This window comes from Chiloscyllium plagiosum, unplaced genomic scaffold, assembly GCF_037043375.1.
Source record: "Chiloscyllium plagiosum isolate Xiang-an unplaced genomic scaffold, Cpla_swu_hap1 HiC_scaffold_35, whole genome shotgun sequence".
NCBI lineage: Eukaryota > Metazoa > Chordata > Chondrichthyes > Orectolobiformes > Hemiscylliidae > Chiloscyllium > Chiloscyllium plagiosum.
Window position 1 is genome coordinate 58,372,614 of NW_028270173.1, and position 14,590 is coordinate 58,387,203.

The window sequence follows — 14,590 nt, forward strand, 5'->3', positions numbered from 1 at the left end:
ACATCCAGAACCTCAACCTGAGCTACAAATCTTCTCAAAACTTGCTAAGATTTAAAGACCTTACCATGTTTGACAGAACCTTTTGACATGGTGACAAACTAACCTGGAAATATGGAAATATAGAAAATAGGTGCAGGAGTAGGCCATTTGACCCCTTGAATGTGCTCCACCAACTAATATGATCTGTATATGCATATGATCTGCAATATGATAAAAATTGCAGTAGATTTGTTAAGTATGATTTCCATTTTGTCGCTCTGATTCTAAATCTCTCTGGACTCACTTCAGGCTATATTTCGTTTTTTCCCCTTATTCTTAAATTATTCAAAATAGTGCTGATTTGTGGCAGCAAATGGAGACGTTTCACTATATTCTTTCTGTAAAATACACATGACAATAAAATCAAATCAAATAAAAACTTCAATGTCAGTGAATTTTCAACAAATCTTTTAAAGAAACCACTCCAGGTCGTCCACATAGTTTGAAATACATTTTAAAGTATTATTTTATAGTGAAAATAAATTAAGTCCACCATCATCGAGCATAAAGCATTTCAGTAACAGCTTCTATGATGCCTCCACTCAGCTTGCTTTTTCTTAGAGGTCAATGGGGTAGTCTGCAGGAGTTACTGATTAATATGATCACTGAATCTTACTGAATTGTACTGGCTTGAGGACGTAATGGCCTACTCCTGTTCCTATCTCACATGTTTGTATTTACTCACTGTGGTAAACAAGAAGAATCATAAGAGATGCTGTAGGTAATCTATAGGAAACACTGGAGGGTAATCTATATGTTACCCTCAATGTCTCCTGAAGGGCACATTGGGAGTAATCTAGAGGAACAAAAAAACAGACTTCTGTCAAGTTCTCCAACACACAATCCCATAAACAAAGATCCCTCATCAGAAGCAGAGATCAGCAAACCTGACCTTCTTAATAATACGGTGAACAAACTTTTGAAAACTAACAACAGACTCACCACTTCAGATACTCCAAATGTGACAACGTTACTGGATTCTGAGAAATTAACCCAAAAACAAAGGACAAAAATAATTACCCACATTGACAATAACAGACTCTGAATAGTACACAATAGTTCTCCATGAGCTGTGTAAGTGTGTGTGCACCTCCAGAAGTCTGAGATGTAAAATCCAGGATTGTGTTGCACTCCATCCTGCCATCCTCTGTACCTGGAGACCAAGCCAACCAGGGATTCAGCTCCAAGCCCACAGCTCGAACCCCTCACCTTGCCGCTGAAATTAGAGAAAGTGAAAACGACACATTAACTATAAAACCTCATCAACAAATTGTTGGTTTCTATTGAGCCACTAGCATAGGGATGTAATTTATCTGGTGGGACAACAATAGACATTGGACACTGACTATGTCTCAATAAAAGCTGTGTCCACAACTTCCGCATCACAGTGACCACTGGAGTGGGTTTTACACAAAATAATCCAACATTTCAACTCCTTCCTCACAAAAATATTCCTGTAATTAGTGTCGAAATGTTTTATATTGAGACAGTAATATCTCTATTAGAAGAATAGTTGTCAACATTTATCAGGTCTGTCCCAAAATCTTCTGAAACTCAAACATCTCCAGAAATACCTCAACATTGCAACAAAAACTCACATGGTGAGAACAAGTTGGAGAGATTTTCTCTGCAAGTGCCTTCCTGAGTTTGACGGAGGGAGGGACATGCCATCCCCTCAAACATGACTGAATTACAGCCCCAAGCCCAGAAAGTTCCCCCTTCACTGAGACTGTTTAAAACCTCCACAGGGCGTCAGCTCAATTCATCCAAACCGCTCACAATCCCGCTCCGAACTACATTACCCATACTGCATGTGGGCTCCGCGTCTTCGCAGTAAGGGGTGGCGATAAGGGATCGGGGGGGGGGCGAATAAGCGGCCCGCGGCACCTCACGGGAGTTGTAGTCCTTAACCGCGCAATCGCGGTTGAGCGATCGGCAGTTCAAATCTAAGAGCGCACGAGCCCCGGCGACGGTTCCGTGGGCGGTGCTAGAATTGGATTTAAATGTCACACAACACCAGGTTATAGTCCAACAGGTTTATTTGGAAGCACTGGCTTCCGGAGCGGCGGTTGACACCTGTTGAAGGAGCAGAGCTGGTGTTGTGTGATTTTTAACTTTGTCCAGCCCAGACCAACACCGCTCTAATCCACAGGGATCACTGTGGGTAAACTAGGAACCACTACAGCAGGAAATATCACAGTATCTATGAGAGGCATTGGGTTAATCCATAGGAGGCATTGGGGCGAATACATAGCCACAAAAACAGCTCTGAGCATTTTCAATCATGCTTGATCCTGTAAACGGAGGTTCCGCTTCAGAAGCAGAGATCGGCAAACCTTACCCTTTTAACTATATTGTTAATAAATCTTTCAGAATTGATTAACAAAAGATTCGCCATTTGAGACATTCCAAATGTGAGAATGCAACCAGATTCTGAGAAATCGTCCTAAACTCTAAGGACAAAAGTAATTACCTACATTAAAAATAATGTAATCTGAATAATACACAATAGTTCTCCATGAACTGTGTAAGAATGTGTGCGCCTTCCACAAATACTAAATATAAAATCCAGGATTGTGGTGCACTCCATCCTGCCATGCTCTGTACCTGGAGACCAAACCAACCAGGGATTCAGCTCCAAGCCCACAGCTCGAACCCCTCACCTTGCCGCTGAAATTACAGAGAAAGTGAAAACAACACATTGACCATAAAACCGCATCAATAGGTTGTTGGTTTTTAATGAGCCACTAACATGGGGATGTAATTTATCTGGTGGGACAACAATAGACATTGGATACGAACTATGTCTCAATAAAAGCTGTGTCCACAACTTCCATATCACAGTGAGCATTACAGAGGGTTTCACAGAAAATAATCTAAATTTTTAACTCCTTCCTCACTAAAATATTCCTTTAATCAGTATTAAAACGTTTTATATTGAGATCGTAATATCTCCAATAGATGAATAGATGTCAACATCTTGTGAAAACCCAACATCTCCAGAAATATCTGGGACATTTCAGTAAAAACCCACATTTAGTGAGAGAATGTTCGAGATTTTGTCTGGAAGTGCGTTCCTGTGTTTGGTGGAGGGAGGGACAGACCATCTCCTCAAACATGACTGAATTGCAACCCCAAACCTAGAGAACTCCCCTTCACTGTTTAAAACTCCCACAGGTTTCGTAGAATCTGAGAATTGTTATGGTTAGTCAGGAGGAGGTCACTCAGTCCAACCTATCTTCTCATCATGTCTGCACAGATCTCTGAGCATTTGACTGAGTGCCAATCCTCTGCCTTTTTCCCGTAACCCTGCATATAGTTCTAATTGAAATAATCATCTCGTGTCCTTTGAAATATCTCAATTGAAACTACCTCCACCTTTCTTTCAGGCATTACATTCAATCATTTCACAATGTCTCAGCATTTTTCTTCCCACAATCTCTCCTCCCTCCCTTTCTCAATCCTCCTCCTGCTCTGAATGATGACCCTTTCCCACTCTTTCCTCCTGTCTCTGCTATTTCTCTCTTTCCCACTCTCTTCCTCCAAATCTTGTAGAACCCATCACCTTCAGTCCAGAACCAGACTAACTGCACAGGCTAATTGCAATTCAAACTGTGTGTGCACAGTGCAATAGATGTGATCCCACAACTAATGGATCAGATCTAAAGCTTTGTAGTCATGCCACATCCAGTCATGAATATTGGTGGACATGGAGGCTCAACAGATATCCCTCTTGTCAATCTTGGGGGAGCACTGGTCATCAGTAAAAAAAACAACGCTATAAATCTTCAGCCAGAAAAACACCGAGTGGATTATCCATCTTGACCTCATCCAAAGGTCTTGGGATTCACAGGTGCGAGTCTTGAACCACTCAGATTCACTCCATGTGATATATAAAAATACCTAAAGGCACAGGATGCAGTAAACGTTATAGGACCTCAGTGGAGCATTCGTTCAGACACAGCCAAAAGAGCTGAACTGAAGACGTCAGAATGCACTGACAATCCCGTACACCATCACTGATTGGATGCTGTAGGTCTTCCTCTTCTGATCTGCTGTCAAAACACATCCGAGGGTACATATCCCGCGCTGATGTCAATATGAAAGTCTGAAGAATACTATTCCCACACTAGAAATCTCTGTCAAACATTTACCAGGGGAACTGAGACAGCAGCTACAATAAGTGAGGTTTTATTCAGATGGGACAATGACAAGTTTAAATCCCCACCTGATCTGCTGCTCAAAGTCACCTCCATTTCCTCGGTCAGTTTCCCAAGTTTCAGGAAACTCATGTTGGTCCAGAAATATTTGGATTGACTGAGAGAGACGTCAATCAGAGAGCCCACCCACTCTGCCCATTGTCTCCTTTTCCTCTTCCAGAGCTGGTTCACTTCCTAAAGGGACTGAAAACCAAGTGAGGAGATGGTGAGTGAAGGAGCAGCTTTTATACAAATTATATCCCATAATATCCACACCAACCTTCAGGCAGTCTGACTATCCTGTGGGCAGTCAGGGGTGGAAATGTCCCTTATGCTGTGTGAGAAGATCCAGCTGAGAGAGCTGTTTACTCGGTGCTTTGTGCTGAACTGTTTAACTGGAGCTATGTATCTTTTTGAGTTGATTTATTACTGTCACATGTATGTGGTATAGTGGAAAGTGTTTAATTACAGTCAGGTCATTCTATACAACTGCATCAGGGTACCAGGACAGAGTGCAGGATACAATGTTACAGCTGCCGAGAATGTGCAGAGGGGGACACCAATATTAACATTAAAGAAGTCCATTCAGAAGTCTGATAACAGCAGGGAAGAAGCTGTTCTTGAATATATTCGTATATGCATTTATATATCTTCTGCCTAATGGAAAAGGGTGGAAGAGGGTATAACTGGAGTGACAGGGGTATTTGATTATGGTGGTTGCTTTCCCATTGGAGCGGAAAATATACATGAAGTCAATGGATGGAAGAATGGTTTGCGTGATCGACTGGGCTGTGTTCACGATTCTCTGTAGTTTCATTTGCTTATGGGAAGAGCAGTTGCCATTCCATGCTATGATGCATCCAAACAGGATGCTTCCTATGGTGCATCCATAAAAATTTGTAAGTGTCTTTATGGACGTGCCAAATTTCCTTAGCCCCCTGAGGAAGTAGAAGCATTTTTGTGCTTTCTTGACCAATAGTGTCAACTTGGGTGGATCAGAACAGATTGTTGGTGATTATCAATCCCAGGAACTTGACACTCTGGACCATCTCCACCTCAGCACCATTGATGCAGACAGGGATGAGCCCTCCACTCAGCTTCCTGAAGTCAATAACCAGCACTTTTATTTTGCTGATGTTGATGGAGAGATTGTTGTCTTTACACCATGCCCTTAAGCACTCTATTTCCTTCCTGTATTCCATCTCCACATTGTTTGAGTTCCGACCTGCAATGCTGGTGTCGTCAGCAAACTTTTAAATGGAGCTGGTGCGAAATTTGGCTGCACAGTCGTGTGTGTATAAGGATTACAATAGAATGCTGAGTATGCAACCTTGTAGGGCACTGGTATTGAAGATTATTGTGGAGGAGGTGTTGTTACCCATCATTACTAATAGCAGTCTGCTGGTCGGAAAGTTGAGAATCCAGTTATAGTGGGTAGAGCGGAGAATAGGTCTCGAAGTTTGGAGATGAGCTTGTTTGGAATTTTGGGGCTAAGGTGGAGCTGTAGTCAGATGTTCCAGGAATGGGTGCAGTGGACTTGCTGTGACAGGATCAGCACAGTCTGGGAAGCTGGAATTGATATCTGCTATGACTTGCCTCTCGAAGCACTTCATAATTATGGATGTTAGAGCCAAAAGGCAGTAGTCATTGGGACACGCTACATGATTTCTCTTTGGCACTGGGATAATGATGGTCAACTTGATGCTGATGGAGAATTCAGATCATAATAAGGGGAGGTTAAAGATGTCAGTGAATACTCCCACCAGCTGCTCTGCACTGGATCTGAATGTGGGCTGGGATGCCATCTGGGCCAGTGGCTTTCGGTGAGTCAAGCCTTAAGAAGGCTGATCTAATGTCTGCGGCGATGGCTGTGCAGACAGGTGATTCTGAGGCTGATGGGACAAGTAACACCATTTCACTGCCCTTCTGTTCACAGCGAGCATAGAAAGCATTGAGCTGCTTGGGTAGAGATGTACTGTTACCTGTGATTCTGTTTGACTTACTTTAAAGCCTGTTATGTTGTGTAAACCTTGCCACAAACGACAGGTGTTCATGTGATTGGTCTGGGTCTCAGGCCTGGTTTGATATTGTCTCTTGGTGTCCCTGATGGTCTTGCTAAGGTCATGCCTGGATTTCCTGTATAGGTCGCGGTCATCCAGCTTGAATGGATCAGACCTGGACTTCAGTAGGAAGTGGAGCTCCTGGTTCATCCATGGTTTCTAGTTAAGGGATGTTTGGATTAACTTCTTTAACACGCAGACATCTACACACTTACTAATGAAGTCTGTAATGGTGGTGGCGTACTCGTTTAGGTTGGCTCTGAGTTCTCAAATACGGACCAGTCCACTGCCTCTAAGCAGTCTTGTAGAAGCCGTTCACTTTCCTCAGACCAACACTACACTAAAGTCTGCACTGGGTCTTTGCTCTTCAATTTCTGCTTGTAAGCCGGGAGGAGGAGCAGGGCATTGTGGTCTGATTTTGCAAACTGCAGGTGGGGGCGAGGGGGAGCGGCAGCCATCTTTTATGGTTGTATAGCAACGGTCAAGGATGTTTGAGACTCTAATGGGACAGTAGACCTGTTGGTGGAATTTTGGTAGCACATTGTTGAGGCTGGCCTGGTTGAAGTTACTAGCTATGGTGAACAAGGCTTTGGGGTATTCCATTTCAAGACTGTTTGCAGTGTTATATATTTCATCAAACGCACTCTTCACTTCCAAGTGGGCTGAGATGTCGATCATTGTTAGCACAATGGAGGTGAACTCATGCAGCAGATAGTTGGAATGATGTCTGACTGTTGGATATTCTATGTCCATAGAGCAGTGACTCGCCAGGGATGCCGTGTCTGAACACCGGGAGGTGTTGATTAGGAGGCAGATCCCATCACCCCTTGCTTAGCCCAAGGACGTTGTGCAGTCCATTTGGTGAACTGAGAAGTCCTCAGGTTGTAAGGTACGGTCAAGTCATAGAGTGTAGTACAAATGAGCCATGTCTCTGTGAAACAGAGCACACAGCAGCCTCTCAATTCCCTTTGGAAGGTGAGTGTAGCTTTAAGGTCATCCATCTTGTTTTCAATGGCTTGGAGTACACTGGAGAGGGATGAGGGCTTGCAACCTCAGAGATTAGGTCTCACCTGAAATTCAGCGTATCTCCCAGTCGATCCTGGGCATTGGTGGGGGAAGTCTGCTGCTCCAGAGATAACTGAGTGCTTCTGGTGGGGTCCCGGGCACCAGTTGCACACTTGAGCGTTTGGGGGGGTTGTCTTGCAATCGATCTGGTCATACCTCCTTGATGTCGGGTCACCATAGGGTCAGGTCTCATTCCTGTGCTGATCCTGCCTCAATTCCAGTGTCTGTGATTGAGCTTCATCGATTGGTGGATACCCAGACTTGCAAGTAGACATATGAGAACGTTATTAGCCATTTTGACAGACTTAGAATTGAGATTTATAAAAGCATAAAGATTACAAGATATGTAAGAATAAGATCTGCTATAGACAGCTGGCAAGGAGCTGCCATACTCCAGTGAAGATCCAGCTGAGAGAGCTGTTTACTCGGTGCTTTGTACTGGAGCTGTGTGTTGGATATTGAGTGTGTTTATTGGAAGCATTTCCCTCTGATTTCCAGGCTGCGTTTTGTTAATGGCTCATTCCTGAATATGAGAAGGTGAGGTGTCATTATCTGGGAGGTGTAGAGCGTCTGAGGACCCTTACTGATTTCCTATTATTCAAGTCTGTGTGTGAGTTTTGGGAGCTGTTTATTATCTAAGGACTAACTGGGACAGGGTGATGAAGGGCTTTTGCCCGAAACGTTGATTTTCCTGCTCCTTGGATGCTGCCTGACCTGCTGTGCTTTTCCAGCACCACTCTAATCTAAGGACTAAATGGTCAATTCTGTGTTGCGATCTGGGAGTTTCTTGTCTTTTCAAATCCAGGACTCCCCACCCTTACCTGCCAGTTCAGTAAGTCATCTTGTTCTGATATAATCCTTTCTGTCCCAGGACTGCTGCCGCACAAGCTCGAGGAACAAAGCCTCACTTCCTGCTTCAACAACCTACAGCCTCAGCATCTCAATGTTGAATTTCATCACTTCAGAAACTGACCACGTCATATATGCTCTCTTCTTTTACATCCCTTCCCCTGCCTCACAGACTTAACTGTTTGTGTCTTTCGTAATTTGCTCATAGTAGAAAAGGCCATTCTCTCCCTTTCAAAGTTTAATTTACACATATTTCACATCTCTTTCTCCCTTTGTATCATCCCTTTCCACCATCTCCATCCCTTTGTATTTTGCACTGGCCTTCTCCAACAACTGCCCGCTGTTCCTCCTCTGCCTCTATTAAAAGATTTTTTCAAAAAATTTCAGCTCCTTTCAGTTATGAAGAACAGTCATACCAGACTCGAAACATTAACTCTGTTTCTTTCTCCGTAGATGCTGCCAGATCTACTGAGTTTCTCCAGCATTCTCTGTGTTTGTTTCTCCCACCACTGTACTTCTGTAACCACCTCAGAAACCAAAAAACTTTCGTTTATATAGAGCCTTTCACAGCAGATGACCCAAAAGTTCTTTGAAGGCACTGAAGTATGTTTGAACTGTGGCAACTGCTATTATGTTGGAAACATGGCTATGAATGTGTGCACGGCAAGCAAAACTATACTAGTGATGATAAACATTGCGAAGTACTATTTTCAATGCATCTGTCCTCAGTTGAGGACTGGAGTCACATGTAGACCAGATCAGGCAGTTGCAGCAGGCTCCCTTCCCTGAAGGCTTGAGTTTTTTGGACAAGCTGGAAGTTTTCATGGAAAACATTCTGAAGAAGGGTCACTGGCCCCAAAATATTAACTCTGCTTTCTGTCCACAGATGCTGAGTTCTTCCAGCAACTTCTGTTTTTGTTTCTGATTTCCAATTCTTTTTGTTTGAATGCTTTCATGTTTTTTTTTGTTTGATTCTAAATCTGCAAATTCCAAAATGAATTAAATTCACCTTCACAACCTGGAGTTGTTGAGGTGAAGAGCTGAAATGCCTTTCAGGGGAAACTTTTCCAAAAACCTGGGCATGGATTTGAAAGTTTTGCCCAGTGCTGTGGTTGACAGCTAAATTTGCAGTCTGAGTGAGTACAAGTGTATCTCATTTCCCAGGATAAACCAGAACCTTTTAATCAGCTATACTAAAGCAAAAATTTCCCCAACTTCTTGTACTTCTTGTCCAGTGTGATTTCCTCAAATAATTTTGGAAAATAAAAAAAGGCATTTTAATATTTTCATTGAATGTACGTTTCTCCTGATATTTATTCCATATTAAGTGAGAGTAAAACTGGTCTTCGCCTACATACTCAACGTCATGGTGAATTCAGTGACTGTTTTACACTCGGCCCAACGTTCTTTCCCATTGTCCTCATTCATGGTGCCTGAGTCTATTTGAGGAGTCAGCTCTTTCAGCAAAGGAGGAGAGGGGGTTGGAGGAAATCATGTTTCCTTTTCCTGTTTTACAGAACGATTGAACTATACTACACCAGACAATACAGAGAGGATAGACACTGCAGATAGATGCTGACCGTCACCCAATGAACAACACCCAGAGTAGACATCCAGACCCTTCACAGCATTGCTCAGTACAGAGAAAGTTGTGCAGTGAAACTATCATCTGGAATCCGTTTGGGACCAAGGAGCTCTGACATATCATCAGATCTGAAACTGGTCAATGGTGTGGAGCTTTCCATGAGAACCAACCTTTCTGAACGTTTGGCTGCGGGTGATCGATCAGGGTGAGGCTGGGAAGAAGTGTGAGTGGCTCTAAGTGTGGTGAGAGCTTCAATCATTCATTGAGTCTCATGACCCATTGACTCATTCCGATAGGTGCGAGACTGTTTGAGAGTGAGATGAGCATGTGGACGGCCTGTAACAAATATGGAGCATGTATTAATGGGCAGGCAGATGGAAGATGAACCCTTCAAATGTGGGATGTGTGATAAACGTTTCAAGACTTCTACAAGTCTCCTCAGACACCAGATGAAACACACAGGGGAGAAACCCTTCAGTTGTGGATTTTGTGAAATGGCTTTCAGTCAATCTTCCAGTCTCCTTACGCACCAGAGGATTCACACAAGAGAGAAACCATTCACGTGTAAGTCCTGTGACAAGTCATTCACGGACACATCAACACCCTTCAGACACCTACGCGTTCACACAGGGGAGAAACCATTCAGCTGCAAAGTCTGCCATAAATCATTCTCAGACTTATCAACCTCCCGCAGGCACCAACGCATTCACACAGGCGAGAAACCGTTCAGGTGTGAGTTGTGTAACCAGTCCTTTACACAATCATCATCACTTGTACGGCACCTGCACATTCACAGTGGGGAGAAACCATTCAAATGTGACATGTGTGATAAATGCTTCGCACATTTTTCAAAGCTTTTGGTCCATCAGACAATCCACACTGGGAAGAAACCATTCACATGCGAGGTCTGCAATAAATCATTCTTGGACTCAGCAACCCTCCATGTACACCAACGGGTACATACAGAGGAGAAACCATTCACATGTAAGGTGTGCAACAAATCATTTTCTCAGTCATCGAACCTCCGCACGCCAACGTATCCACACACGGGAGAAACCCTTCACATGCAATATTTGTGATAAATCATTCTTGGAGACATCAAAGCTCCTGCTCCATCAGAGGATTCACACTGGGGAGAAACCATTCAGGTGTGAGGTGTGTGGCAGATCATTTCCTCAGTCATCGAATCTCCGCACACACCAACGCATTCACACGGGGGAGAGACCATCCATATGTGAGGTGTGCGACAAATCATTCTCAAGGTCATCGAACCTCCTGGTCCATCAGAGGATCCACTCAGGAGAGAGACCATTCAAGTGTGAGGAGTGTGACAAAGCCTTTGTGACATCTTCCACACTCCTGCGACACTGGAGGATTCACACAGGAGAGAAACTGTTCAGCTGCGATGTTTGTAAGAAGGCTTTCACTCACTCATATGACCTCCTAAAACACCAGCAGATCCACACAAGGGAGAAACCATTCCAGTGTGAGGTGTGTGACATCATCAGGCCTCCTGCGACACAAGAGAATCCACACAACAGAATTCGATATTATGGCAAGACTTTCACCCACTCTCCTGATCCTCTGAAATACCAGTGTATCCACAATGAGAAACCATTCAGATGTGGGGTGTGTGACAAGGCTTTCACACAGTCACTTTATATCTCCTGGTCCATCAACACACTCACAAATGGAGTAACCATATCAGTTTAAATTCAGGAGAAAAACAACATGGGAGACACACTCTTCCAGTGTGACCTGTACGCCTGGAAGTATTAGATGTTAGTACAACAACCAGTTTCATACTGTATTCATCTCATTTACTAATCACATCAAGAAAGCCATCAATAAAACAGATGACTGTAAATGTATTGAATGAACCTTTACTGAATTATGATTAACAATTGGTGTAATCAAAACTTGAGAAAGACTGGATTGATATAATCACTGTATACGTCTATGTAAGAATCTGCTGTAGGAAGGGGTCATATTGAAACCCTGGTAATGACCATGGGATAGCACTTAAGGGCCTTGTTGAGTCTGGCTGAATGAATAGAGAGTTGTTTGAAATCAGATTCAGGAACATTGTTGTGAGAAACTAAGCTGCTCAATAATTTCAGTCCGAGACAAGATCTGAAGCAGCAGTATCGTTTATTACGCTCTTGCAAGGCGGATGTCTACTTGGTAGGTACCCCAAGTTTAACGAGTACACAACTTTTATACAATTCATTCCTCCTTTACTCCTCCCCTGCTTATCCCATTGGTGTTTCCATATGTCTAATCTGCATTCTTCTCCCTCCTTCTTCCATTGCTCCTCCCACTACTCTGAGCCTGGCGCCCATTACTCTTGTTTATTTCTTGCCTTATTTGGCCTTGTACATGACAAATTGCAGGTGTCTGCTTGCCCGTTTCACCACGTCCCTCTGTGGTCTATTGTTAGCGTGCATCCCCCTTCACTGTCAGCTGTGTACTTGCTTGCTAAAGCAACATTTCTTACCCTTTTTAGCCCACACTGAGCCTTATGACCTCTTGATTGTGGTTTTCTGCAGAAGCAAGAAACAGCTACTCTTAGCTGCTTGTGCAAGTATATCTAGCTTAACCGACACCCCACCTCATGATTCAGCCTTGTGATTTTTGCAGACAACAATATTTGCAATCACCTCTCACAATGTGAAGCAACTCCATTGTATTCCTTTCTGATGCATTGAAACCAGGTGGCTTGTTGGGGAAAGATGTAAGTTTGAGACAAACCGGTTTACCCAGCAACAGCTAAAGTTGCCTGACTCTAACGTAAAGGTCACCCGGGGGTTTAATTGAGGGGTGATGTAACAATGTCTCAGTGTGGCCAGATGTTGGAGAATCCCGAAACAACCTGTCAATCTGTGTAAGAGGTTGTAAGATAGAGACCTGAGAGAAAGAGGATGATTTATATTTCACCAGACTGTGCAACTGGCTGAAACTGTAAAGTATCATTATCCTAACACTTAAAGTTTCTTCAATAAAATCTCAAAATTGTACCTTCCAAAGAGTCATAGAGATGTACAGCATGGAAACCTGTCCACGCCGACCGACTAGTATGGCAGGGGGGGTGGGAACCTGAGCTGTATACCGGAGGTGAGAGTTGATGCAGATGAGGCAATAGCAAGAGGTAGAGCAACTAGTGGGAAGGATTTTCCTGGGAAGGAACCAAGGGATCAGTTAAAGTGTGTTTGCTTTAAAGCAAGGAGTATCAGGAATAAAAGTGATGAACTTAGAGCATGGATCAGTACCTGGTGCTATGATGCTGTGGCCATGGGTTTCTCAGGGGCAGGAATGTTGCTGGATGTTCCAGGGTTCAGAGCATTTAAAAAGAATAGGGAGGGGGGGAAAAAGAGGAGCGGGTGTAGCACTACTGATCAGAGAGGGTCTCACAGCTACAGAAGCTTCCATTGTCGAGGAAGATCTGCCTACCGAGTCAGTATGGGTGGGAATTAGGAACAGCAAGGGAGCAGTCACCTCATTAGGGGTTTACTACAGGCCCCCCAATAGCAGCAGGGAGATGGAAGAAAGCATAGGTCGGCAGATTTTGGAAAAGTGTGGACATAGTAGGGTTGTTGTAATGGGTGACTTTAACTTTCCCAACATTGATTGGAACCTCCTTCGAGCAGAAGATTTGAATGGAGCTGTTTTTGTAAGGTGTGTTCAGGAGGGTTTCCTAACTCAGTACGTTTACAGGCCGATGAGGGGAGAGGCCATTCTAGACTTGGTGCTCGGGAACGAGCCGGGGCAGGTATCAGATCTTGTGGTGGGAGAGCATTTTGGTGTTAGTGACCACAACTGCTTCACATTCTACATAGCTATGGAGAAGGAGAGGATTAGGCAAAATGGGAGGATATTTAATTGTGGAAGAGGAAACTATGATGCGATTAGACATGAGTTAGGAAGCATGGATTGGGAGCAATTGTTCCATGGTAAAGGCACTATAGACATGTGGAGACTGTTTAAGGAACAGTTGTTGCAAGTGATGAATAAATATGTCCCTCTGAGACAGGCAAGAAATGGTAAGATAAAGGAACCTTGGATGACGAGAGTGGTGGAGCTTCTCATCAAAAGGAAGAAGGTAGCTTACATAAGGTGGAGGAAGCTAGGGTCAAGCTCAGCTCTACAGGATTACAGGCAGGTGAGGAAGGAGCTCAAAAATGGTCTGAGGAGAGCCAGGAGGGGGCACGAGAAAGGCTTGACAGAATGGATTAGAGAGAACACAAAGGCATTTTACACTTATGTGAGGAATAAGAGAATGGTCAAAGAAAGAGTAGGGCCGATCAGGGATAACATAGGGAACTTGTGTGTGGAGTCTGAGGAGGTCGGGGAAGCCCTAAATGAGTTTTTTGCTTCTGTCTTTACGGAAGAAACAAACTTTGTAGTGAATGGAACCTTTGAAGAGCAGGGGTGCATGCTGGAATGGATAGAGATAGAGGAAGCTGATGTGCTGAAAATTTTGTCAAACATTAAGATTGACAAGTCGCTAGGCCCGGACCAGATTTGTCCTCGACTGCTTTGGGAAAGAGAAATGCGATTGCTTCGCCACTAGCGAAGATCTTTGCATCCTCGCTCTCCACTGGAGTCGTACCTGAGGACTGGAGAGAGGCAAATGTAATTCCTCTCTTCAAGAAAGGAAATAGGGAAATCCCCGGCAATTACAGACCAGTAAATCTCACGTCTTCGTCTGCAAGGTGTTAGAAAGGATTCTGAGGGATAGGATTTATGACCATCTGGAAGAGCATGGCTTGATTAAAGGCAGTCAACACGGCTTT

At 43.8% G+C, this 14,590-nt stretch overlaps 1 pseudogene across 1 annotated transcript; it reads left to right on the forward strand.

Annotated features, from left to right (window-relative positions):
* The first annotated feature begins 7,039 nt into the window (after positions 1-7,039).
* LOC122541194 (uncharacterized) lies at positions 7,040-12,839 on the forward strand (annotated as a pseudogene). The gene is made up of 2 exons (XR_015752917.1): positions 7,040-7,187; positions 9,730-12,839. The product of XR_015752917.1 is annotated as an uncharacterized LOC122541194 (transcript).
* Positions 12,840-14,590: the final 1,751 nt, after the last annotated feature.